Consider the following 26,731-nt stretch of genomic DNA (forward strand, 5'->3'; position numbering starts at 1 on the left):
ATATGCCACCTGGAGAAATGCAGGATCAAATCTAAGATTGGGAAGAAATCGCCTTTTGTTAGCTGCTACCTGATTATGTAAAAACTTACACAATATTCTTATCTGCTGAAATAAATACTACCTTTCACAGTCTTTCCCCAGGTGAAATGGTTAAATTAGCAGATTCCCCGTTTGAAAATTTAATATTTACATACTGGCATCAGGCTTTTCAAGGCACAGATTAACAGAAGAAAAAAAACTGCCCAGACATAATTACCATATTATAAGACAGCAGGTAGCAAGCTTTTGGAAGCCTTTTTTACTTAGAACACAGCAGAGGGTAAAATTAATTTCTCAATTATCTTAAGTCAACCTGTTATAACACTCTTCTGAGTCACAGGTACACTTATCAACAGCATCAATTTCTCACTAGATTTCTTCATTTTTTTCAGTCCCAAAAAAGTTAGCTAGACCTACTGGTGAGCATTAATCACAGTTAACATTGTGAGCTTTTTCAAAGTATACTTTTTCAAAGCCAAACTCTATTAGTCAGAAGTAGGAGTGAGAAAATGTATCAAGAGGAATTTTTTTGTTATTCCATTTCCCACCTCCTACTCATCTCTCCTCCTAATTCCCCATCCCACCCTTCCCCTCCTCTTCTTCCTGGAAAGAATCACATATAAAATTCCACAAACTATTAATTCAATGGAACTAGGTTGATGGAAATTATCAAAAAATCTAATATTATTTACAATTTTAAGATAACTAAATAGACCTACTTATATATTTAAAGACTGTCAATTATTTTTTCAAAACCAAACACCACATCCCACAAGGTAAGATGACTGACATAGTACTCAATATGTTGGAGGCTTATTCAGCACTTTGTTCATCATAACAGACCAATTTAGTATTCAGTACAAGTTCATTAGTATGTTCAAATGAGTAAGCACTTGGCAAAGTAAAGTGTTGAACCACATAGTAATCACCTTGCAATATCTAAAAAAAGTGAAAGCATCTGAACATCTGAATTTGTTACTCTCCATTTTAGAGAAGTAGAGTGATAAAGATAATAAGTCATCTGGCTCTAGCAATACTTATCTGTGAAGAACTCTCATTCAGACCACTGGCAGATAACAGTACAAGCCACGAAAAGAGAGAGAAACAAACAGATCAAAGTATTTTCAGAGGCAACCAAAGCCTATTAGAGCTAAGATTTGCCAGTGTTAGCTCTGATAAAATCTCAAACTGCCTTTCATAGCCATCACATTAAAGACTTCCTATTTCCTTGTTATTAATAATGAAATTGCCTTTAACATCTGAGACAGAAAGACAGAAAAAAGGAAAGATGTACCTCTGGAAGGAATGAAACACTTCTGAAGATCATTAGAGTTGATGTTAAGCTTTTTATTGGAAACATTGAGACTGAACTTTCAATTAATGAAGCTCAGCTTTTGGATTTGGATTTTGATTAATTAATTCTGTAACTGAACAAAAATAACAGTGGCAATGAAGAAAATGTAGAGCTCAAAAACAGATTGTCTGTGGCAGAAAAGGCATGATACTCTGTGTATTCATTTGAAAATTTAGGAATGTAGATTATCAATCATTTCAGTCATGATATTGAACTTAAGCAGGTGGGCTTTTGCCTTAGGCTTGCCCAGGCCATTCCCAAAATTTGCTGGTCTCAGCCAGCATTTTCTATGTTTATGCCTAGAGCAGACACTTGAAGACTCATAATTGCAATGAGAACTGCAAATGGTTCAGCTTTGAGAGGCAAGTCTTTTGCAAGTTCTTCCATTTGTCTTAGCTGAGAGAGCAAAAATGCTGACATTCCTTTAGCTTACCTTTAGCATGCATAGTATGAAAATTCTGCCATCCTTTAATAAAACATCTGTAGACCTAAAAATGCAAAAACTATAGAAATGCATAATCATGTTATGCAGGTTATGTATGTGCATGAATGTCAATAAGAACATAGAAGGCACACAGCAATAAAAGCAGCATGTTTGCAATTGTAGCCTATGAACCTTTCTCACTGAATGCCTTAAACTTCAACAGTCATAAAATTAAAAGGGGAGATCCAACAATCTTTCACCTGAATAGAGATACTAATATTTAACCTTTTTTAGTTTGAGTTTTGATGTGTGAATCTTCACATTTAATAATTACATGGCCACTGATACAAAATAAAAAAGCCCTGCTACTTCTGTTTCTGTAGAATTCCCCATACATAAATATGTGGATGTACACACACCCCATAGAGACAATCTTGCTTGAGATTAGAAGAAAAACTTTTTCCCCTAGACACACTGTAATTGCTGACTGAAAGGTTTCCTGTGTCAGGTATCTGGGATGGGTCAGACCATCTCTAAAAAGGGTAAAAAGAGAATTTTGAGAACTTTGAGAACTACTGACCTATCAGCCTCACCTCTGTGTGTGGGAAGATCATGGAGCAGATCCTCCCAGAAGCTGTGCTAAGGCAAATGGAGAACAGAGGTGATTCTAGACAGGCAGCATGGCTTCATCAAGTGCAATAGTGGGTGGACTAGATGACATTTAATGCCTTCTCTTCCAACTCAAACTATTCTATGATTCTAATAGTGACTATGCCACTCAGTATGACACTTTCCATGATCCTGACCCCATGTATGAGAAAGGAAGAGCTAAATATTGGTTGTTTTGAGGAAGTAATTTATTGGCTTTTTTTTTTCTCACATACCAAAGAGCAATTATTAACAGTAGAGAAGCAGTCTTGTCAAGTAACCTCGTTCAAAATACCAAATTTGTGTCCTGTGTCACGAGTTTTGATAAAGAAGCCAAAAATTATTTCATGGGTTAGTACGTGACAGAAAGGGGGAAGAAAACACTCAGAGCAAGTGAAAGCAAGGTGTCACATACATGATTTCCCTGTTTATTGAGAGAAAAGGTTACTTTAGCTCAATTTTGTTTCTTGCTTGTATTTGCAAGACTCAGAAATTTAATGGGTTCAACAATGACAGTAACTAGTCAGCAGCAGGGCCTTCAAAATTAGGACTATATCTTCACCCTAAGCTATGTTTGGCACCAGAAACTATTAATTCTCAGGACACCCTTTCTTTTACTTTCCTTTCCCTTTCCCAGAGACTGGAGAGCAGGTATCTGGTTTATACTAAAAGGGAGAAGTATTACTTCCCTGCACAATTAATCTCATACTCATTTTTAGGGTTCTCAAGATTAAATAGAAGAATTAAGGTAATAAGCCATGTAAATGGGCATTATAGAAGTAAAACATTTTCAAAATCAAATAAGAGACTGGAAATTGAATGAAATTTAGGACTGCTATCAAATATAATAAAAGACAGGTGTTTAGCAGTTTAAAAGGATGATCATTGTAACTGTGGCAGCTGAAAATGGTAAAAGAACAGATGTTCCTTAATAGTACATCCATATTAGTTCTATTTTAACAAAGAATGCTTGATTTTCATTTTCTTCCCTGAAAATACTGCACTACTGCTAACTCATTAAAAAATTGGAAGCTTTCATTAGCAGTTCCATAATACTGTAAAATTGCACAATAAAAATAATTGTGCACTGATTTTAAACATCAGTTAGGTAGTTATTGCATAGATATTTGCTAGACTTACTGAACATTAAATAATGCTTCTCAACTACAATTTCTAGAAAAACCATCAGGTGGAAGATACAAGCAAAAAATTCTTCTGGAGAGTCATCTGTTGACTTAATGAATGTGCTTTCCTCTCTCTTTCTAATCCTAGCAAGTCTTAATGATAAAATATCTCACTTAATAGTAGTCTCTCTTTCCAGAAGACATTTTAATGACCAGGTTTTTTACATTATTTATTTTCCAATTGGGGAAATATTTAGAAAAACTGCATTTGCACTCTAGCATTTCATAGCACTAAAGTTATAAGGATGATTCACATTTTTACCACAGTAGTTTTAGAGTGATTTTCCAATGACCAATGCTGGCATTATATACATACAAACATACAACAGACAAAAGGTTATATTTTTTAGATTTAGCTTTTTATTTTTGCAAATGTCATTTCACACACAGCTTGAGTGAAGAGCCATTTTTTATATTCTTGATTGAATACCCTACCACCAAAGATTCTGACAGCAAGCTGAAGAGAAAGATTTCCCACTTCTGTAGATTTATGTCTATGTCCAGAAGTTATACTGTAGATAATGTATTATAGATCACAGAGATATGTCAAAACCCACTTTCAAAAAATGTGAAATATAACGATGAAAAATACACACGAAACAAAATATTTACCTCAAACTTATCTGCACCTGATGCAAAATGATCTTTTTTTTTTCCCCCCTTTCCTAATCTAATTCTCCCCTGCTTTTAGTGTTGCTGCCTAGTTGGTTTTTAAAAAGCATGTGAACTGATTGGCAGGATTTCATAGACTGAGAAAAAGCCTGTGCTGTCCTGTGATAACATGACCTAACACCCAAGTGAGAAAGTACAGACATCAGCTCTTGACTTGCTCCCAGTAAGTGCTGCAGGTGGGACCACAACAACCATTTATTGAGTTTGCTATGAGCTGGCCAAAAGTACATAATTTTCACATTGTTCACAATTTTGTTCACAAATTTAATAGAATTATCAGAAAACTGTATATTAATTTGTTATTTATTTATATGCAATTGGAATTTATTGTAGATTAATTAATTTGAGGAGGAAAATACTAATATTTTTAGAAAATACACTAAGCATACATGTTCAGAAGTAAAACATCCACATTGAGTCTTAGCCTGCTGAACTGAGATTTCTGTCTTCAGTGTTGTTACTAAGATCTAATACAGTTCTTATGTGCCTAAAATTCAGAGATTACAAAGCACAGTTTTTAGATACCTCAGGGGTGATTTAGGCTTATATGCTACATAGAAGAAAATATTGTGACAAAGGAAATTATTCTTTGTGTCAATGCTGAACCCTTGTTTTTTAATTTCCTGAAATGGGATTGAAAGTTTCATTCTGAAAAAACCTAGAACTGATGTGAAGTCAAAAAATGGTATGAAAATAGCTTCTAATCGGCTTCTAACGTTGCCTTTTTAATGGAAGATAAAAGACAATGATAAGATAATGGGAGACAGTGAAATGTCAAAGAAAGGTGAGAATAATATAAAGCAACAGATATATTTGTCTAACTCTAAAATGACATAGCTTTCTCAGTCTGCTTACATGAATGTGGCCAAACAAACTGCATAATAAAATTAAGATGTATTTTTGCTTTCAGTAATTGAATTTACTAACAATTATTTGGAGAAAAAAGCTTTTCAAAGCAAAGCAACAGTATACTGTTCACAACATTATTAGCAATGTAGTTTGGCTCTTAAATTAAACATTCAGAAGGGCACAAATTGTTCCAATTGTATAAAAAGAATTTTGGTGTGAAGTGTAACTTGGTCCTGAGATTAATCTGTTGCTCAAGATTTCCATTTTAATAGTGCAATTTTAAAAGAGTGATTAATACATTTTAGTGGTCCTGAACTAAGTATAAAGGACAAAACCATCATGTTCACACGACCATTCCCCATGTGTTTGGCATTCCATCCATTTAATTAATGCCTCATTGAATTTAAAAGGCCTTTTGTGCAGTGACTCCGTGTACTTCACAGTTATTAAAATCCCCAACATCTCATGACACGTATGAACCAACAAACATCCTGAGATGTTCTTTCTACTGCATATTGATTTCACTGGTTTTGTACCACTGACCTAAACGGGGCAAAAATTTTACACTTGAGTTTCCACACAATTTGTGCCTATTCAAACTGAGTATCTCACAGAATCAGGAATTAGTGTGGGTTCTTCACAAACTATTTTAAGGCACTTTACAGTCTGAATGCAATGAGAATGAGGCCTTTTAGCAACTGTATTTCAGCATGGTGATTTAAATGCTTTAATGATTTCATACTGTTCCTTTCACTGTTCTCAGTGTATACAAAAAAAGTGAGTCTATGCCAGAATAATATTTATTTTGCTTCTCCAGAAGCCATTCACTTAACAGCAGGAGAGACACCTATATGAGGTATTTGGAACAAAAGTTACCTCTAGGGTTATGCTTTGTATGGGGAATATTTTAATTAAGTTACATTGCAATATTGAAACTTGAGAAGGAGGTCGTAGCCTGCTGTAGCATGAAAGCCTTTAATTTGCACACTTCTGCTGTATTGAATAATCAAGGAAAGTTTAATTGAGCACTCTAGAGCCCTGGGTGTTCTGAGTTCCTGTGCACTTATATTGTGTTCTCTGTGCTGTGGTTTAACTCCACATAGTTATTTAGGAGCTCATTTAAGGCAATTAAAAACTACAGCTGGGTTTCTGTTGGACTGGCTGTGCTCAGCCTAGTTGGGTAATTAGACTCAAATGGATACCTTGCACCCACTTCAGTCTCAGAGATGTGTGTGAAGCAGAAAAGCTTTTTTCCCTCAGAGTTTTGGCTCTTACAGAGAAGAAAAAAATACGTGTGATTTACAATATGGTCATGAAATTATTTCTTCATTGCTAATAACAATTCACACTAAAGTGACATTTTAAAAAGAATCCAAGGTAGCTTACATTCAAAATATTTTGGCAGCCCTTGGGATTTCTTAGTATTGGCTTAAATCCCATTTAAGATTCTTTGAAAACCGTACTAGCCTCATACCTCAATAACCTGAAATGTTTTCTGGGGCTCATAAAACCACCTAAGTGCCATTTATGTGTCAGTAGTTGCCTAGGTCTGAAAAGTAGGTCCTCAGGAGCCTGCCTCAGCTGCCAGGCATCCTCAGGGCTCCTGCATTACTTCTGTAAACAGTTCTGCAAGGCAGGTAGGCTGGCAGCTGAGCCTCTGCTTCCAGGCATGCCACAAGTCCCCAGGCAGCACCTGTTCAGGCATCAGGAGTATTTCACAGCTGTGTCCTGCAGGGAGCCACAAACACACCATCCCACCTGCTCTGCCCCAAGCAGAGGAGGCACAAGGAGAGGCACTGCAGGGACACCTGTGCTCCTTGGCACACAGGGACCAGGGAGTCAGGTCAAGCACTGAGCCCTCAGCACAGAAACTGCCCCTGCCTTTATTGCCTGGACATGCTTTGTACCATCCCAATCCACCCCTGAAGGATGAATCTGCAACACAGAGGGCTAGCTCTCACTGCCCTGGTGGCTATCAGCCTTACACAGCTTGTAAGGCCAGGGGTCAATTTTTAACTCAATAATGACTGGCCACAGACAGTGAGAGCCTTTCCATTGCACTAAGCTGCCTCCAAATGCAGCCAGGGAAGACAGCTGGGTCTATGATAGATGCAGAGGATTAATTCTCAGCTAGACCTGAGGAGATGTACAACACCCTCAGCCTACAAATACAGCACATTTTAAGGCAGAAACTCCTTTCTGAAAGTAGTAGGGGGAAAGTCATACAGGAAGAAAAACAAAAAGGGAACAAAAAACTGATTTTGATATCTTGCAGCCTGGCCTTGAGTGGACAAAGATCAGCTGAAGCACAGAAGAGTTTAAATCATATTCCCCAGATACCACATATTTCGTATGAAGTGGAATAAATTTATTCAAGAAGCTACATGAGGAATATACTGCCTCAAAACCCCCAAAGCCCAGCAAATTGAGAGCAGTTTTAGAAAGCTGGAGTTGGAATTAAAGAACCTACTCCAAATCAGTCAAAATAAAGGCTGAAAAGCAATTTTCTGAACTTCAAACATGGACATATTAAATCCCATGGTGCTGTCTCACTGTGGAAAACCCTGAGGAAACTGTCCTCCTCCTTAATATTTTCTGTTCATTAACTTATACATCCTGCTTCTCAATATAATGACCCCTGCTAAAATCATCCTTAGAATCTGATTTTCCCATGCATGCTTACAGACCTGTGCATCTCTGACCCTTCCAGAGGCAGACAACCTTCTTGCAGCAATTCCACCCATTTCCATGCCTAACTACACCGAGTACAGGAAATATTATGGGTAGTTTTTTCCCCATTTGGATTTACAATACAGGCTTCACAGTGTTGGTTACCCTTTACAAACTGTTGCAGCAATGTCACTATACTGCTTCTTGATCTGAACTCCTTTATAGCTTTCATAGTGCTCTTATAAGGTAGGCAGAAATTTCTAAAAATAAAGCAACTGTGTCTTTATCAAATTCAGGCTTCTATCTTCAGTTTTCACAAGAGCATATATTTAGATCTAATAAGAGATGTAGATGCCTATGCATAGCTAAAAAGAGTCAACTATTCAAAGAGGTGGCAAGGAGAAATATGGTAAGAGCAAGACAGAAACCTTTACTTAGAACTGCAGATTTTATATGTTCTGAAGACAAACAGATATTGGGGGACTAGAAGAAAAAACAAAGTACCACAAAAGTAGGATGCAAAGAGAGAACTTACTTATAGAATCCAGGAGAGGAGACATGAGAATACCCAGGTTTTTTCCTTCTGTGAAGAACTTGTAGTTGTGACTTGCATAATGAATTGCATCAGAAAGAGAACTGGGTATTAAAGCTGATTTTTTCTATTGAAAAGGTTTAGACTTTCTGCTCCATTTAGTTATTCTTTATGATGCCAAACTCTGAAAGTAGAGAGCTGCAACTAATAATCCTATTATGCAAGATAATATATGAGTAGTAAATGTCTCCAGTAAGGAAACTATAAAGAAAAAAATTTTTTTTCTTTCAAGTATTCTTCAGTGATTTCAAAGTAATATGAAGAAGCTGTGTTCTCTCAAAGGCACAGAATTAGACTAATTGTATAGCACTGTAACTACAAATGCAGTTTTGCTTATTCATCCTGATTCATACTTTTTGTTCTTTTATATTAAGAGATGCATGTCAGTTGTATCAGTTTTGCATTGTTTTTCTTCCTCACAGGACATATAAAAAAAATTCTGATTACAGCCTTCATTTTCATGTTTAAAAGTTAAAACATTCTGAAGGGAGATTTAAAAGGATATGTATGCATCTGCATGTACAGGCACTGTGACCTACTTATGTTAATAGGGCAGAAGTCTGCAATAAAATTGAGGCAGATCTAAAATACTTACAAATTGTCATCAGTAGCAAAGTCATAAAACATTCAGTTTATCTATTAATTTTGCACTTCAGTAGCACTGGGTGTTTATTTACAGTTGTGGAAATGTAACTACAATAACACAACCTCTTAGATTTGGAGATAACCAACGAGAAGACAATCAGAAATGAAAATTTCTAAGGAAAATGGTCATGAAGAGAAATGACCTTCAGGCCAGCAGATTTTTTCATTCAGCAGTATAATAAGAACAATGTGCATTTTTAAATTGGCTTATGACTCCTTTCCAATTTCCAGAAATTATGTTGTTTGAGACAGTTAAGAATATAATCAAGTTTGCAATAGTAGCAGATAAATGACCTGTAATATTATATAACATTCAGATTAAAATCTTAATTAAATAGACTCAGTTAAAAAACAGCTCATGTATGCCTCTGTGTTCCACCAGTGAAAAAAGAATTTACCAAATGTGTTCAATGAAGGAGAACTTGTGTTGAGAAAAGTAATTCAAAACTTGATATTTTCTACAGTTTTAATTTTAAGGTCTTGAAAATGGATAGGGAAAAACCTTAGAAGATTCAAAGTTTCTTTACCTTCAATTTAGTTTACGTACATGCTTTTCTGCTACATGGTTTAACATATTCATATTTTATTCCTGCTTGATTTTGGCCTGTGCTGAAAAATGAGCTACCCATTAAATAAATCTGGACCTTTTTCCTATTTAAGAAAAGCAAGCACTCTATGTATTCATGTTTTTAATACAGGTTCAGAATTCATTTATATGTAGTATTTAGTACAGGATGAGGAAACAGGATTTATATGATAAAAAAGAAAGAGTAAGAAAGTGTAAACCTTCCAATTTTATAAACTAAAGCATTGGAGAATGGTCGTTCCATCAAAGCAACTGACCTGGTCAGGACAGCAATAAAAAAACTTTAAATTGCATACAATGAGTGCTAGGTAGAAAAAAAAAAAAAAAGAATGCAAGATCAGATGCCAGCAAAATAACAGTCTTTTACTTTGCTGCTCTTCATGTTGTGCTCCAGTGAAGTTTGCCCCCACTCCAACCTCAGCCCTACCACATCCAGTGGTCTGAGTTCACATCCTCTTCTTCCCTGTCAGTAGTGTTAACTTCAACTGGAAAATGCATAATTGTGACAGTGACTTCAAAAGATTTAAACTTTCACATAAGAGTTCAGCACCAATGTAATTTTATGGCTTTTGAAAGAGTTACAGAATAAAATCTTATGACCTGCTCTGTGCAAGAGGTCAGGCTAGCTGGCCATGGAATTTATTATTTCTAGGATTCTTCTTATCAGGATAGATTTGAGACATCATGTATGGTGCAGAGGTCAGAATTGTTTTGATCAGAGCTTTTCTTTACTTGGGTAAGAATACTCTCAGATGTCATGAGTCAAATCCTGTACAAGCACAAGATATTTCCAGCCATGTTCACCAGAAGTCCAAAACAGGAAAAAGTCCTTAGTGTATCTTAAAGAGGTTTTGCTTTACAGACCCTAGGGAGCAGAGGGCCAGGGAACAGTCACTTCACAATGTCATGAGCACATCCACAGCTACGTCCACTGTGGCAGGAGATAACTTGTTCACACACAACCCTTTGCTGAGGCAGTGCTGCCTGAGCTTTGAGCAGATCTGCAGTTATTCTTCTCGTTTTTCAGAGAAGTGGCGGGTCAGCTCCAGTCCTGACATCTGTATTAGCTGTAACTTTATAGCATCCTCTTTGGGTATGATACCAGCCTCATGGATATCAGGGTTTAATAATGATCTCAGAATGGCCTGTACTGTCACTGAACTCAGCTCTGCCTTACACCTGCCCTCTGTACACTGTGGCACACTTCAGGCTGCAGAACAACAAGGATGTCCTAAAAGGCCATATCATCATCATCTACTTTTAGGTGTGTTTTTTTCATACCTAGAGAATACTTTCGTGAACAGTAGCTAATAGAGAGAATAACAATAATGCATCTTCTCTCATCAAATGCAAATATAAGAAAATTAATTATTAGAAACCTGCTGAATTAGATCTGTAATTATAGGAAATTATAATGATTTTACTGGAAGAAGGGCATATAACCATGAGCCACATGTAAGACAGAAATAAAGGTCTGGTTGAATATATAGAATTCCTAGATGCAAATCTCCCATAATTGTGAAGAAAAAATGAGTTAGGCAAAACACAGATATTGGGAGTTATCCATACTTCTGCAGGGGTAGTACAATCTCACAGCTGAAGACTTACTTTTGCTAAGAAGAAAGAGTTCTGCAGGCCATAAGGGAAAATAAGAGGGTAAATACATGAAAAAAAATAGATGCAAATATCTACAAGTTTTTGAAACTCATTAGTTGAATAACAGTTGAAAGTAGGAAAATTAGACAAGAAACTTCTACTTTAATGTGCTATAGTTAGGGGCTGTGCCAAAGAAGGAGACTATAAGGCAATCTCCACATTTTGAAATATACAGGAAGACAGATGCACATTTTAAAACCACTCATGACTATAATTTGTGTTCTGTGCTTTGGTGTAGTATTAATAATTATTAAAGCAGTCATAATCCAAGAGAGAGTATTTAATAATAAGCACATTTTTCAGTTGGTAGAGCCTGCTGGAAATGAACAAGAAAAAGATAAGTCTTTGGAATATGGCAAAATACAGAGCTTTCTGTGTTTTTTTTAAATGAGTAGTCAGAGTTTAGATTTGAAATGGCACACTTATGACTGTGTGCATATACTATTTTCTTTGACAGAACCAGAGAACCCAATAACGTTGCACCATCAGGAAGAACTGTTAAGACAAAAAAGGAAAAAAAAAGTGACAACAAGTCTAAAATTTTAAGTATCAATGTGGAAGTCCTAAAAGAAGTCTTGGAAGGATGATTAGGGTGATAGCAAAGCATTAAAATCCTTTTATTCTTATAATTTCCTCAGGTGCTTCCTTCAGCTTCATCTGAACAATACAGTATTTTATCTGGCACAATTTCCTGATTTTTCCCAACTATCTTTAGAGGGCATTTTAGAGGACTTTGAGATTGATAGTTCATCTATATATATCAGCATCTTTCTTCTTGGGCAATTTGTGATAGCTGAACCAAAGAAGTGACTACCCAGAAACACTAAACCATCAAATTTTAAATGTTTTTGCTATTTTTCCCCAAATCACAAACATTCCTGGTGATCCTGGACAATGACTGATTTGCCCATCCCAATGGGTAGATTCCTACACTGTTAAAGTTATTATCCTGTGTCAAATGCCTGTTTGCTCAGATGTTGCCTCTGAGGGAAGATGAGAAATTAGATCAATTTGCTGGAGGTATGGAAGAACAGAAAAACAGTTAAGGGCCAGGCCATGTATCCTGCATCCATGAGGTGTGCTACCTCTGTGACACATGCAAGCTGACTGGTTTCCAAGGGCATGGCATGAAAATTTCACTTGACTTGTTTTATTTATCCATGTATGGATTTTTTGCCTATTAAAACAATCCTGAAAACGAGTAAAATGTTTTTTGGTTTTTTTTTTTTTCCTTAGCATGCTGCTCTCACTACACTGATCCTAAATTAAGCTAATCCTCTAAATCTTTCAGTATTTCCTGCCTTCTCTGCTACTCAACAGGGGACCATAGTGGATTGGTTATAGTTGCACTTCAACTAGACATATAGAAGAGAAGAAAATCTAATAAAAACCCAGGTCATCCCTATAACAAAACTCAAAGAAGTTTTTTTATTTTCAAATATTATAGCCAGTATCATCTGATTTTTTTACCTTTTCTGCAAGATTGTGAGGTATTTGCCAGGTTTTTATACAAGCAAGGGGAACAGAGAGTGCATATGTATTTATTTTATGTGCAGATATCAAGGTTTTAGTGGTGGAGGGCTGCAGGGTTGGCCTCTGTGAAATGAGAGCAAGGACTGCCCAATGCTAGAACAGCTGGCTGCAAAATGGACCCACCATACAGCCCTGTTGAGCTCATCAGCCAAGCCTGTGGTGCCTTTGTGATGATATTTTTAAGAAAGGGCAAAAACACAGAAAAAGGAGGAGGTGCTGCAGGCACTGGGGCAGAAACTCCCCTGCAGCCCATGAAGGATCCTTGCTGGAGCAGGTATTTCTCTGCAGGCAACTGAGGATCTCATTCTGGAGCTGGTGGATGGGTATGTCTGAAGGAAGCTGTAAACTGTGAGGAGAGCCCACACAGGAACAGAGGGAAATACAATGAGGGAGGAGGAGAACCCCAACCCCCCTTTGCCAACCCCCTCCCCCAATCTTCTCTGGAAGAGATGGAGAAGTTTGGGATGAAGTTGAGCTTGGGAAAGCAGGGTAAAGGAAAATTGTTGGTTCAAGGTTTGTCCTTGTTTCTCACTCCCTTAATCTATTCTAATTAGCAGTACATTTTTTGCCCACAATACTAGTTCTCCCTATCTTTATCTTGACCCATGAGCTTTCTTGTCCTATTTTCTTCCACTGCCCCACTGAAGAGAGTGAGGGAGTGTCTGGGTGGGAGTGTAGCCCCTAGCCAAGGTCACACCACAGTTATTCAACATGGTAGGCACAACTCAGGCCTTCCTACCCCACGTCTCTGTTATGGACAGCAGTGAGACTGCAGCAAAATTGGTTATCAGCCAGTCACTCCACTGTCTTCTCCACTTTTCCATCTGCCATGTTTGTTATTAGAGCAGCCTTAGCACTTCTCACTGTATTCTTAACGGGGAGAAATCCCATTTCTACAATTCTCCAAAGATAATGGAGTCAAGTGGTAACACCCAGCATAATTTTGAAAAGACAACGATTAGATGAGGTTTGCATTCAAAGATAGATTTTTCTCTCTATTGTTTAAAATGCACAAGAGTGCAAAGGGAGCATAAGGGTAAATAATGTTCATTGAGGAAACCTTCCATTTGGAAGAGCAGATGCATGCCTGCATGGCATTAATCTATTTCTGTGATTCATGGAGCATAAAATGTTTAGCTTTGATGTTCTAATACATAGTTTACTTAACCACAGAGACATGTCTAAGAAAGCAAAGGTGATAAAAAGATTATTAAGAAAGAAAAGATGATAAATAAATACTATCTTGCATAATATTGTATAGACTATTTTTGTCACCACAAATATACCTAAATATTGTGAAAACAGTATAACATAAATCCTTTGATTTAGAGTGCCAATAACCTGATTTATTGAGCACATCTAATGTAGGTCTCCTACCAACTATTACTGCAATTATTTAAAGATTAAGACTCCCTAAAGGTACACAATATGATAAACTACAATAAATCCTCTAAAATGTATGGTCTGAAGATATCCCACTGAACTACAGAATAATGATTTATGGTCTGTTGGTAAGAGATGCAATTTAATTGCTCTTTGAAATATTCCTAAAGCAGCAATCATCATGTCACAGAGTACCTGCAAAATGCCAAACTCTGATTTATTTCCATGACAGCGTTTCTCTAATTTGTCTGTGGTAATCTTTCACTCTGAAGGCTTATCCACAGAAAATGAAATACCAAAAAAATATACTCAGCTGTCATCTTTACCACGTGCCATTTTGTCTAAATTTTGTCAGAATGTGAAAACAGGGAGGTGACCTCGACGATTATGGAGCTAATCCTAATTTCCTTCATACTTACCAATCTACAGCTATTTTAGAACATTATGCCTAGGAATTTATAAGTAGATCCATAGATAAAAGTTATATGTGTTTCAGAGAAAAAACTAACTAATTTTTAGCCCTGTGGTCAGATACCAACCTGCTTTCCTGTATTTTGGCACTGTAGTGCTTTTAATGGAATTAAAGTATACACCAGCATATATTTGGCCAGAGTAAAAGCTATATTTCTCAGTTTCATCAGGGAAAACAAAACCGAACACACACTCCCAAAAAACCAACTAAGCAAGCAAAAAAACCTCAAATCCCTCAGCTAACAGGAAATTAGGGACCCTATGAAATTATCACAAATTCTAAATTTGTAAATACATTATTTCAGTCTATCCTCTTCAGGCAGATTCACTGTCTCTCTCCCTGTGCTTCTCTAGCTGTTGTTTGTGGTGGAGTCTCTGATGCTTTTTTTATGATTTGGAAGTGCCCCAGAGATTTTCCCTTTATCTCATAGCTGCCCTTTGATCTTTATCTCACAAGAATACCTCCTCAGCTGGTGCTGCAGGTCCATGCTGTGATTATGTCTGCACACACTCCCCTCTGGTATCCGCACAGAGGCTGTTCTTGGCTGTCCTAGAGGCATGTTAGTCACACCACTGCAATTCAAACAGGAGCCTAAGGGCAAACCTTCGTTTAAAATTCAGTAATTGTGAGTCTGAATGAAGTTATTACTTGTTCCTATATTCATGTCACATGCCTCCAAAAATCTCTGCTCACAGGCACACACCATAAAGTTGGAACACATGAATAACAAACTTGATAGGCCTGCAATCAGAAAGTATGGGGAAAGAGAGGAAATCTTATCTGAAGGTCGATAAAAAACTGTGGAAGAAAAGTTGCAGAACTTCGTTGCAAGCAATGGTACTGTGTGTTTGGGCACTGCAAAGCAGTGGCTCTCAGGGGAGACACTGGCCCTGTACACACACTTTGAGTCCAGGACTGACTTAATCATCTATCTCGAAAGAAATAGAGAATTAGTCCTCTTCATTAAAACCAATGACAGCTATGTATGATTTGCTTTTAAAACTCTTCAAATTGTAGATAAAGAACTGGTGGAAATACAGAGACCTTTACTATACAGACATATGCTTGTAACAGTTTACACAAGCATATTTCCAAGAAATTCCAAAGACAATTTATATTTTATTTCTCAATGTATTCAATATAGCTCAGTTGCAAAGGTTTTGAAGTTATTTTCTGTGTGACGTTCTTGTAATCAAATATAAGTAAAATGCCTTTTTACAGAGCTTCATGCTAATGTGCCACCTAAGAATTTTGAGTGAAATTTTTGCATGATTTGTTACTGCTCTACCACTGGGAAGCCTTAAGTCAAAGCAGAACCACTAAGATCAGAAAAAACCTCTAAGATCATTAAGTCCAAACATTAATTGATCACTTTTAAGTCCACCACTAAACCACTTGTGCCTATGTGCCACATCTATATATCTTTTAGATGCCTCCAAAGATTGTGACTCTACCACATCCCTAGACAGCCTGTTTCAATGCTCAACAACCCTTTCAGTGAAGAAAGTTTTCCCAATATCCAATAAAAACATCCCCTGTCACAGCTTGAGGCCATTTCCTCATCCTGTCACTTGTTACCTGGCAGAAGAGACTGACCCCCACCTCAACAGGTGGTTGTAGAGAACCACAAGATTTCTTCTGAGCCTCCTTTTCTACAGGCTGAGCAACCTCAGCTCCTCCTCACAGGACTTGTGCTCCAGACCAGAAGTTGTCTTACTTCACATTCATTTGAGCCATGGGCTGACTCAGGTGGACCTTGCACATGAGACTAGTGGAGAAATCTTCCTCTTTCTGTATTCTACAGTGTTTTGGGCACTGCAGTGGCCCATAGTGAGCTACATAGGAATCTAAATGATTAAACAGAGAGAATTTTACCATTCAGTGCATATTCAATACTGCTGAGTATTGAAGGTAGTCTAGATATTAAATAAGATGTTTGAGAACATACCTTTTTTAACATAAATTGCCTTTCTTCATGAGTCTTCTCCTTATTTGTTTGTGATACTGTCCAAAGACCTGGTTTTACTTCATGTATGTTTCCCTACACAGAGAAAGAAAGCAAATCCACTTCCTCAGATGTATTAAACAAATGTTTTTCTTATTATCCTTTAATGAATGAGCTACCATTGTAACCCTTAGAAGGAACAATTAAAACAGTTTGAGGCAAAGGAAGTTTGTTGCAAGACAAGAAGATATGTCACTGAAACGCGTCCTGTAATGTAATATTAAACTCTTAAATTTATGGCTTCTTCCTTCTGGTGTTTTTCAATATGCTTTTATTACAGGCTCTAAATTACACTCTCACAGAAAAGGTCTCTCTTTAAACCTTTAGGTCAGAATTGTTCAGATCTTTTTACACTGAATCAAACAGTTTTAAGCTGGCACAATCCTTGGCAGACTTGTAAATCTATCAAAATATCTTATCCAATTACCCTTCAAGGTCCACAGGCTTCTACAATGTGATTGTTTCCTACCACATGAGGAATTAAGTGCTCAGGAAAGGTTAGGAAGCAATAGAGATGAAATGTAAGCCAGCAAAACACCATGGTTGTACCTTCAGAGACAATGTAGAGATCTATAAAGAAATTCAGTCATGGTCAAGAACACTGACAGTGCAGAACTCAAAGTAATTAAGGCCAGAAATTTTTAGTTTATTTTTAACATCTGACAAAGGATATCAGGAGAAACCTGAGGTTGGCCATTGGGGCTTTGTAGCCAGGGTTATTGAGGACCAGAAACCCTCCACACTCCGACTGAAAAAGAGACATTGGCATTCCATGAGGAGGTTCAAGCCATCTGAGATGTGGTTGGGAAGAAGCCTGTCTCTTCCTGGTGCTGTGATTGCCATGCTGTACTGGGTGTCTGAGGGAAACATCCCTTCCACACATCACAACCAGTCCTGAACTAGGTAGCATTGATTACACAATGAGCCCAAATGGGAAAGCCCAATTCCCCAGGACGAGATTATGGACTAGCCAGAAGGAACAGATTTTGGAGTATTGCATGAGAAGGTGACTTGGCCTAAGAAGCCCCACCAAATAACGAGTTATCAGAAATTGAAAAAGGCTATTCTCTATCTACTAATGGATCCTGCTGTGTGGTAGGAAATTATTGGAGGTGAAAAGCTCCAAATTCATTATTTGCAATGTTTGCCTTCCAGAGAAACCACTACAGGTGTTGAAGCCCTGCTTCCTGGGAAGTGGCTGAACATCACTTGCTGATAGAATAGAGAGAATAAACACTTTTTTCTCTGCTTGTGAGGGTGTAAACATTCACATTTGCTTTTGTAAACTGCCTTATCTCAACCTACAAGTCATTTTCCACCTTATTTTCTCTCCTTGGTCCAGCTGGGAAAGGGAATGATAGAGCAGCTTGGGCACATGGCATCCAGCTAAGGTCAACCCACCACAACATCTAAGGTCTTAAATCTTGTCTGGGACCACAAAATATATCTTATTTTATCTGTACCTATCACAAAGCTTAGTCTTTGTTATATGTAATATACTTTCTTCAGGAAACGTGACAAGAGGTCACAGACTTCCCTGGGGTTTTTTAAATATGAAAAGGATTATAGTGAAGAGTGATCTCTGAAGAAAGCATGCTGGGCCTTTTTTTTTTTTTTTGTTATTTTATATACTAATGTAACATCCTTATTAACTAAGGGAATAAAAAAAAACTAAGGTGTTTGTTAACATCAGAAAGTTTTGGATGTCAGCAGTTTTAACCTGCAGTATTTATTCTGCTGACCTATAAACTGAAATTACCAGGCTCTTACAGAAATGGAAGAAAATCACTACATCAGTTCCACATCTAGCATAAATAAATATTCCATCTCATTCTCTTGGCCTGTATTCCTAGAAAAATGCTCCTCCAAAAACATTACATAGGTAATAAAATCACAGTTAAGAACAAATGAAAAAATGCATGCTGTATCTTTGAAGTAGAACTTTAAGAATTTTCTTTGTAATAAAAATTGCCTTGAACCTGTGTTAGGGACCTGTAACAAAGCTCTGACATACTGTAATTTCAAATAAATACATATACACACATACTAAGGTATGCATATTCATTTTATTAGGTACATATATGTTTACTTATATAAAATATTCTCTTTTTTCTGCTTCACAGTGAAAAAGACATTTCTCAGCTGAAGAGTTATATGGCAATCAACCAATATGCCAAGACCTTTCTTTGATACTCCAAGACCTTTCTATGTCTTCTTTTTAATTGTATCTTTTATAATTATTCATTTATATTGGTACAAGACAGCAGGATCTCCAAATGGGAAACTTCACACTATGGAACTAACTGAAAAGCAATCAACACCAGTAGAATTAGCTCCCTGTTAGTTAATTTATTTCAAATATATTTCCTTTCTGAATAGGGAAATTAAGTTAAAAGAAATTTTCCTATGCAGTTCTTAAAAAGCTTTTAATTTAACAGATTGTGCTTCATTGTAATGTTAGCTGAACAAAACCTGTACTCATTTCAAACACGAGTGTAAAATGGAGGGTGGAAATAAAAGCTCAGTATGATCCCAAAGTCTGTAATTAGAGGGCTTATATATGTATAAGAAAAACACTGGTAGTAATTTAAAGAAAAACATTAAGGTGGTTTGGGTTGCTGCAGAGTTCAACCTTTCTAGAACTTCCATTTTTTTAGATTAAAAAATATTTCACCTAATTACACTTTGTCCAGTTCATATTCTGGTGAGCTTGTCAATGTCACATCACCCCAAACTAAATTGCATTTATAAACTCATCTGTCAAATAAATAAAAGGTCACATCTTGGTTTACAGCAAGAAATTGCTTATTATCTAAAATGAACTTTCCAGGTCCAGTGAGAAACTAGTGCTGTATTCTGAGGGGAGGAAGTTCATTACTGTTTCTGTTGCTCATGGTTACTCCACAAAATTAAAAATTATAACAGAGCTAGAATTAAGCAGAAAAGTTTTTTCTACATTTTATTTACCAGTGCTGTACTTTATCATTTGAGTATCTACATAAGTTGTTGACAACTGTACAGAAGGGTTTTTTTTTTACATGGTGTTTAGCTGTAGCCTTGGAGCTTTTCATCTTAACAGATACACAGGAAAAAAATAGAATAAAGAAAGTTGCATGGGAGCACTCAATACAGATGATAAATTTGGATGGTCATCAGCTAGGTGAGGTATCTAGAAGTTTTGTATAGAGCTGCATTTCATTGAAATCACTTGCATAAATATTTCACCTCAACTGGTAACATTTATTAAAGCAGAAACAATAATTTTGTGCACCATAAAGCTAATCAATGTCTTATAAAAACTGGTGTTCATTAAAAGAAAAAGAAAAGTACTTTACAATTTCAGAAAGAAATAGAATTTTAAAGATGAAGCAAAAATAAAAATATTTCTCAAAAAATTATATTAGTGCTTTTGTACCTCCTCTATGTTTTCTACTAAAAGAAGAAATCACCAAAATCAATATTAAGTGAGTTCTGTGAGCATTTCCCCAACATTTTCTTGGGTTTGATTTTTTTTAAAGGTTATTTGAATAATGATTGTTATTAGAAAAGATTGGAGACCAGATAGGGGTCCAACAAGGAAAGCATCACCCCTAGCCTTAAAAAGGTGAGAAAGGAAGGTACAAGTAATTACAAAATGGTAATCTCTCCCTGGGGAGATCATAGGGCAGAATTTCATGGAAACAATTTTGAGACACATACAAGACATGGAGGCAGAATGGCTTTTCTAAAGCCAAATGTAAAAGTGTCCCAGAGAAAACCATCAGGATGTGTCACAGCTAGACATATAGGGCTGGCAACATCATCAGCCCTTTCACTTACATTTCTTACCAGTCTTAACTCTACACATTTTCATCTTCTGTTATTCTCATAACTCTGAACTCAACTCATTTTCTTCTAGAGACCTTTTCCTTATATACACTGGCTCTTCTTCTCATAAGCCTCTCTGTTAATTCTGTGTCCTTATCTTATAAACCTCTTTGTTAGCTCTGACTCCATTCTCTTATTAGCATCCTGTACTGATTCCTTCACCTATGAGCAGTTTCACACAGCTCTGGTTCCTTCCTTCAACCTGCATGACTGGCTGACCCCAAGCTGTCCCTTTCCCAGCCACCTGGCTCTGGACTGTCCCTCATACAACATATCCTTATCTGGTCCTTACATGACTGCCTGTCCCTCGGTCCCTCACAGAGGAACCAGCAGCCTCCTACTCTGCCTGTATCTCCAGCTGCAAACACCCCACCTAATGGAAAGCTGGCCTACTCCTTTATATCCTGAAAAACTGACTGGCTGGGCACAGATGTTTCTTCTTTGATAATCAGGATAGCTGCAAGTTGTTGGGGAAAATTCCTTTCTGCATTACCCTAGCTCTCCACAAGAATGTAGTGAGCAACTGAATATTCAAGCCTGTGATTTTGATGTTGATATTTTCAGACTCTAATTCAACTGATATAACTTAATATGAAGGCCTCAAGAGTAAAGAAAACTTTTGTTTATATCTTGTATCTACAGTCATTGTATAATACTTTTCTGGAAAGAAAAAGGTTATGTATCCTCAAATCACTAAAACTTGATGTAAAATCATTCCAAAGATTATATTACCATGTTGTAGTTATGTCAGTCATTAAGATGGAAAGTGTCTGCTCTTACTGTTAGCTTCTGCTAACATTTGAACCATTTAGAGTCTGTTTTTTCATTCAGTTTTAGGTTGACAGTCATTATTGATGAAAATGTATAAACTGCCAGCTCAAGCTATACACAGTTATGCTGTGAGTAATGCTTCAGACCTTGAAGGATTAGTCATTATGAAGAGGGAAGGCACAAAACAAAAGGTGTATCTGTCCAAGCAAATGAGAATTATTGCAGTTCCCAGTATAATTCAGAAATGCTTGAGCCTGTTCAACTTGTGAATGGCCACTTACAGCTCTAGAGGCATTCAGTAATGGGTTGGGATTTTGGAAGACCTATTTTTGTGTCCCTGGCTGATGGAAACAGCAGATCAGTCGTTCCTGAATTATTTCTGCAATGTGAACATTCACTTTGAAAACAGAGATAATCAGGGTTTTCCCCAAAGACTTTTTCCAAAAAAGGTACAAACAATTTTATTCACACCTTCTACAATTTCAAACTAAGCTTTTCTCATTTTTTATTGTCAAGTTTGAATTAAATTTAAGATGAAAAAATGCATTCCACATTTTGCCAAAATTATGACCGGCATCAGTAATTAATCTGTTGATTTTTTATTTTCTCATTTCATCTGTCTTTTTGACTTATTAAACTGTGACTAGTACAAAATAGAATAAAATTTATAAAACGTCAAAATCTTTTAAATAAGGTCATTCAGGTAAGCTCAAAAGAATTCATTTATTTAATTCTTAGCACTTCAGAAAAGAAAGGGTATTTTTTTTTTTTTTAATTTAGAAGTGTCCAGTTTCTGTGAAGTCGTTACTCTATTCCTCATGCTTGTCAATATATATCATTTAGATTTCCCAGGGTTCACTTGAGTAAAGACTAATCTTCACTTCTACCTCAGAATCACTCTGTGGTTGAGGTTGAACAGGACCTCTGGAGGTCATCCAGTTTAATTCTCCTGCTCAAAGCAGGGCAGCTAGAACAGGTTGTCCAGGACTATGTCCAGTTGAGTTTTTAGTTTCTCAAAGGATGGAGGCTCCACAGACTCTATGAACAATCTGCTCCAGGGTTTCATGGCCCTTACACTGAAAAACTTTTCTTATACTTAAATGGAGTGTGATGAATTTCACTAATGCTCCATGTGGTGAGTTAACCAACATTGTCTCCCATGTTCTGACCAAGTCCCTCTCGCTCCTGCACAGGATGGAGAGGAAATAATATTTTAAATCTCATGGGGTCAGATAAGGACAGGGAAATCCCTCCCCTTTACAATTACCACCACCAGTTGCACAACAAATTCCATGTAAAAGATCCATTCACTCATCCATTATCCTTTCCCCTTCACAAGAAAGATTAAGAATACAAAACATTGCATTAAGAAATAAAGCACCAGTAAAATGAAGGCAGCAGATATTCTAATTTGAGTGACAAAGCTGAAAGTCCCATTTTAAATGGAAAAGATTTTGAGCTCAGCTGTTTTAAATCAGAATCAGCCCCATGAACTAATAAAGAAAAAAAATATAATTTTTATTTTCCTCTATTTTCAGTCCTTTGTTCTATTTTTTCCCTTGGATTGTAAACTTCTTATTGATTTTCTCCCTATCTGCACCACTCATTCAATAAGCTTATCACCAAACATTGCCCTAAAAGATGCTCAAAGCAAAAGAGAAAGTGTGACATCTACTCTCCTTCAGTAATGACTAAATCTTCCTTAGTTACAGAGGAGCCCTTATGGAAAAAAATCAAACCCTAGCAAAAAGTTAGAAGATGGAGTCAAGCATCATATTTACCATCATGATCACATAGGAAGATCTGGTCAAAGGACAAAGAAATTATTTGCTGAGATGCACCCTTGAAGACAATAGTTTGATAGTTAAGATTTACTGCTTCTCCCATACATTTAAAATCTGGAAATGCAGGAGAGGGTAAATTCTTTATGTCATGAGATATGCTTGAGTCATCTCTCTATAACCTAAAACAGAAAAAACAATGACAGGCCAAGATTTTCTTGCAGGAATCCTCTAGGATCATGTTGTAGGAGAGATGATGTACTGTCTTCTATGGAAAATAAAAAAAAAAACAAGCCAAGACAACCCAAAATCAACTCACAGACAGTTCCATAATCCTGCAAGGGTGCATGGGTCCTTTTGCCTCCACAGGCACTCACAATTTTTCTGTGATATTCTGTGATTTAGACTTTTTCTCTTCTTTCTGCATAAAGTGCCCAATCTCTATGTTTTCAGTGTATCACTGTATATTTCAAACATTATCAAGATACTCTTCCAAAATCCATGGTATCTTAAAATATTTTCATAAATATAACATTAAAAGTAACAAGATGCCAAAGTCTATCTCTTTGATCACTTTTATGTATTTGACAACATCACAGAAAATGAGTGATCTCTGTTACTTGAAAATTGACTCAGTTTAGGTATTTGAAAAAATGTGATTTGACTGAAAGGAATTGAACATAAAGAAGCAAGCCAGAAATAAATCATATCCAACAGAAAAACTCAGAGGCCCAAGAAACCTTAAGAGATTAAAAGGGTGAAAAATCCTTATTTGTGTTTTGCTATTAGGGCAAGCATCTCTGAGACTCAGTGTCTATATTCATTTGGGTGAATAAATGGTGCATCCATTTAGAATTAACTAATCTGATTCACTTTTAATCAGCTCACAGGATTCAGGAAAGAGGTGTCTTGAATATTATAATTATCATCAGGAGGCAGATATGGCATTATGTGAGAAGATGGAGGAGGGCAATGATACCTGGCATTCTTTCTATTTAACCCTTTCAGAAGAGCAAAATTATTTGGTTTGCAGAGATATGCTCCAGACTGAAATCATCTACAAAATGTACAGGAGAAGATTTGGAACTTGGAGGTTCAGGGGCACTAGGGAGTGTTCATACACTAAGCTTTCCTGTAGATCATTGCATGAGCTGAAAAAATGTCTTAATTGTCTGTATTTCTAGAAAGTGTTAGAACTCAAATAATTTATTCTTTAGTATGCTTGAAGAAAAAAGTCTCTCATGTACATATGCAGCTCTTTTCAGATATCTCTTACTGTTATTAGCTGCTGAATTCAACTAAGCACTGATTCAGCAACAAGCCTTCTAGAAGTAAATTCTGGAATTTGTCTGTGTAGGATTTCTTACAGGATTAATTCTGGCTTCTTTTAGTGACCATTTCTTTGATTTCCTGAACATATCTTTAACTACAGATACTATTTTGTTTAAAAGATTAATACTCTAAAAATGTTTCTCATTTATTTCCAGAAGTTGAAAAAAAACCTGACATTTTGAATGTCTATTTTAGAGTTAAATGTGAAATTCTTTATTATTTATTTATTCTGAGATACCTTTCAATTTTTACTTTTGGATACAAAGGGTTTAGGCTTATTTACACATATGTGCAAACATTAAAAGAAAATACGTTCATTCTTAATCTGGAAAAAAATATAGTTGTGAGGCTTTCAGGAAGAGTTTTCTACAGAATAATAATTGTAATTTTTGATTATATTCTACTGATATGCTTCAATATCAGAGATAACAAATTTTTAAAAATACTGCAATAAGTTTTGCCTTGATGCTGTGGAGACAACCCCACACACAGGAAGCTAACAATGCAGAGCTCAGAAGTATCTCTGTTTAGGTAATCATTACTACACCTCCTACTGGCTTTCACAACTTCAAAGGAAAAACTGGTCAATTATTTCCTTATGGGTGGACATGGAAATCTAAAGAGCAATAGATATGTAACACCACCAGTTCAGTATTGAGCCAAGTTGACAAGTCTGTTGCCAAAGGAAGAGTAATTGAGATAAACAGTCAGTACCACAGAAGGTTTAGGGCTTGATATTAAGACTTTTTGATGTGCAGAAGCACCAGCTGAATAACATAAACTTTTCTTATGAAGAATGATTTTCAATATTTTTGGAGAGAAAAAAAAAAAGGCTTTTATCTTGGCTAGCAAGGTAAACATTGGCCTATTTTATACTAGGAATTTGCAGCTCTCAAGTGTCCAAAGATGCTCATACATTAATAAGAACTTGTAGAGTATCAGTTAAACCATCAAGAAAAAAACAAACAAAACAAAACAAGGAAATGAAGCAAAATCAATATTTTTATAACCTTACAAATTTTCTAATAATTATGCTTCTGAGTACATAATAATTTGTAATGCTGTACTGCCCAAAATCTCTCTATGGAATTATGAAAGAACAAGTCAGCTATGTCAGGAACAGTCAAATTTAAAACAAAATACAGTCACCAGTTCAGAGAACTTTCCACCACAAAGATTGAATCAATAATCTTTAATCCACTTGTCTCACCTTCATAGTTCTGTTGAAAACCTAGTAAGAGGAGCTATGCACTTAGCAGAATTACACCAGCTGAGCTAAATTATCCTGTGGCATGCCAATCATTTTCTCCCAACAAAGAAATAACCCACTGCTGAAATGTCACTTGTGATCCAGGAAACTGCTGTCAAAAAATGAGGCATGGGATATAATACATCACAGAGGATAGAAGAAAACATCCAGGGAAGGATGAATGCCACCAGAGATCATCACCTCCACCTGTCCTGCTGAACTTTCCTCTTTAACCAATTTTAACCTTGCCTAGCTTTTTGTATTTCCTGCTGGACTTAAAAGAGATCCAGCTGATTTTAAAAGACAAATTTGAATTCTTTGGTTACTTAGAAGTCCTAAAGCAAAATAGTTGAATTTGGTTTAAGGCAGCTGAAAACTTTGTTTTCACAGACAATTTCAGTAGGACACATTTTCACATTAAGTACTTTAAAATTCATCAACAAGAACATGATAATAATATAAGTTACTTCTTTATACGGTCTTTTCCAGATTATTTGAGATCTTCCCTCACAGAGAATAGTACAAGAAAATAGCCACTAAATAATAGATCCTCTTTCTCAGAACAAACCAGTATACATCTCAGATTACTTGATATTAATTATTTCTCTGTATTTTCTGTACATAATTAAGACAGTGGCATAGAACACAGTAATAAAACATAATAACATTTTACTTCCCCTGGATTTTTTACTAAGCTCTAGAATTTTACTTAGATAATCTGTAAACCTCTCAGATTCACAGGAATAGATAAATCCCATGATTTTTAAAAAGGTTATAAGTTATGTGCAGATTTCATTTAGATTGACAGGAGTTTTTACATTGACCTTAATGTGAAACAGAATCTACAGAGCAGTAGATTATGCAGATTTGCAAGATGGAACATACATTTCCAACACACATAAAATAACATTATTTGTGAGAAATTCTTCAAAAGTAGAGTGTATATAGTCTGTGAATACATTTGTATTTCCAGAGAGAAGCAGTGGTAAAGACTGTTCATAAATGGCCAATTATTTAAA

Source organism: Oenanthe melanoleuca, chromosome 1 (genome assembly GCF_029582105.1).
Source record: "Oenanthe melanoleuca isolate GR-GAL-2019-014 chromosome 1, OMel1.0, whole genome shotgun sequence".
NCBI classification, from domain to species: domain Eukaryota; kingdom Metazoa; phylum Chordata; class Aves; order Passeriformes; family Muscicapidae; genus Oenanthe; species Oenanthe melanoleuca.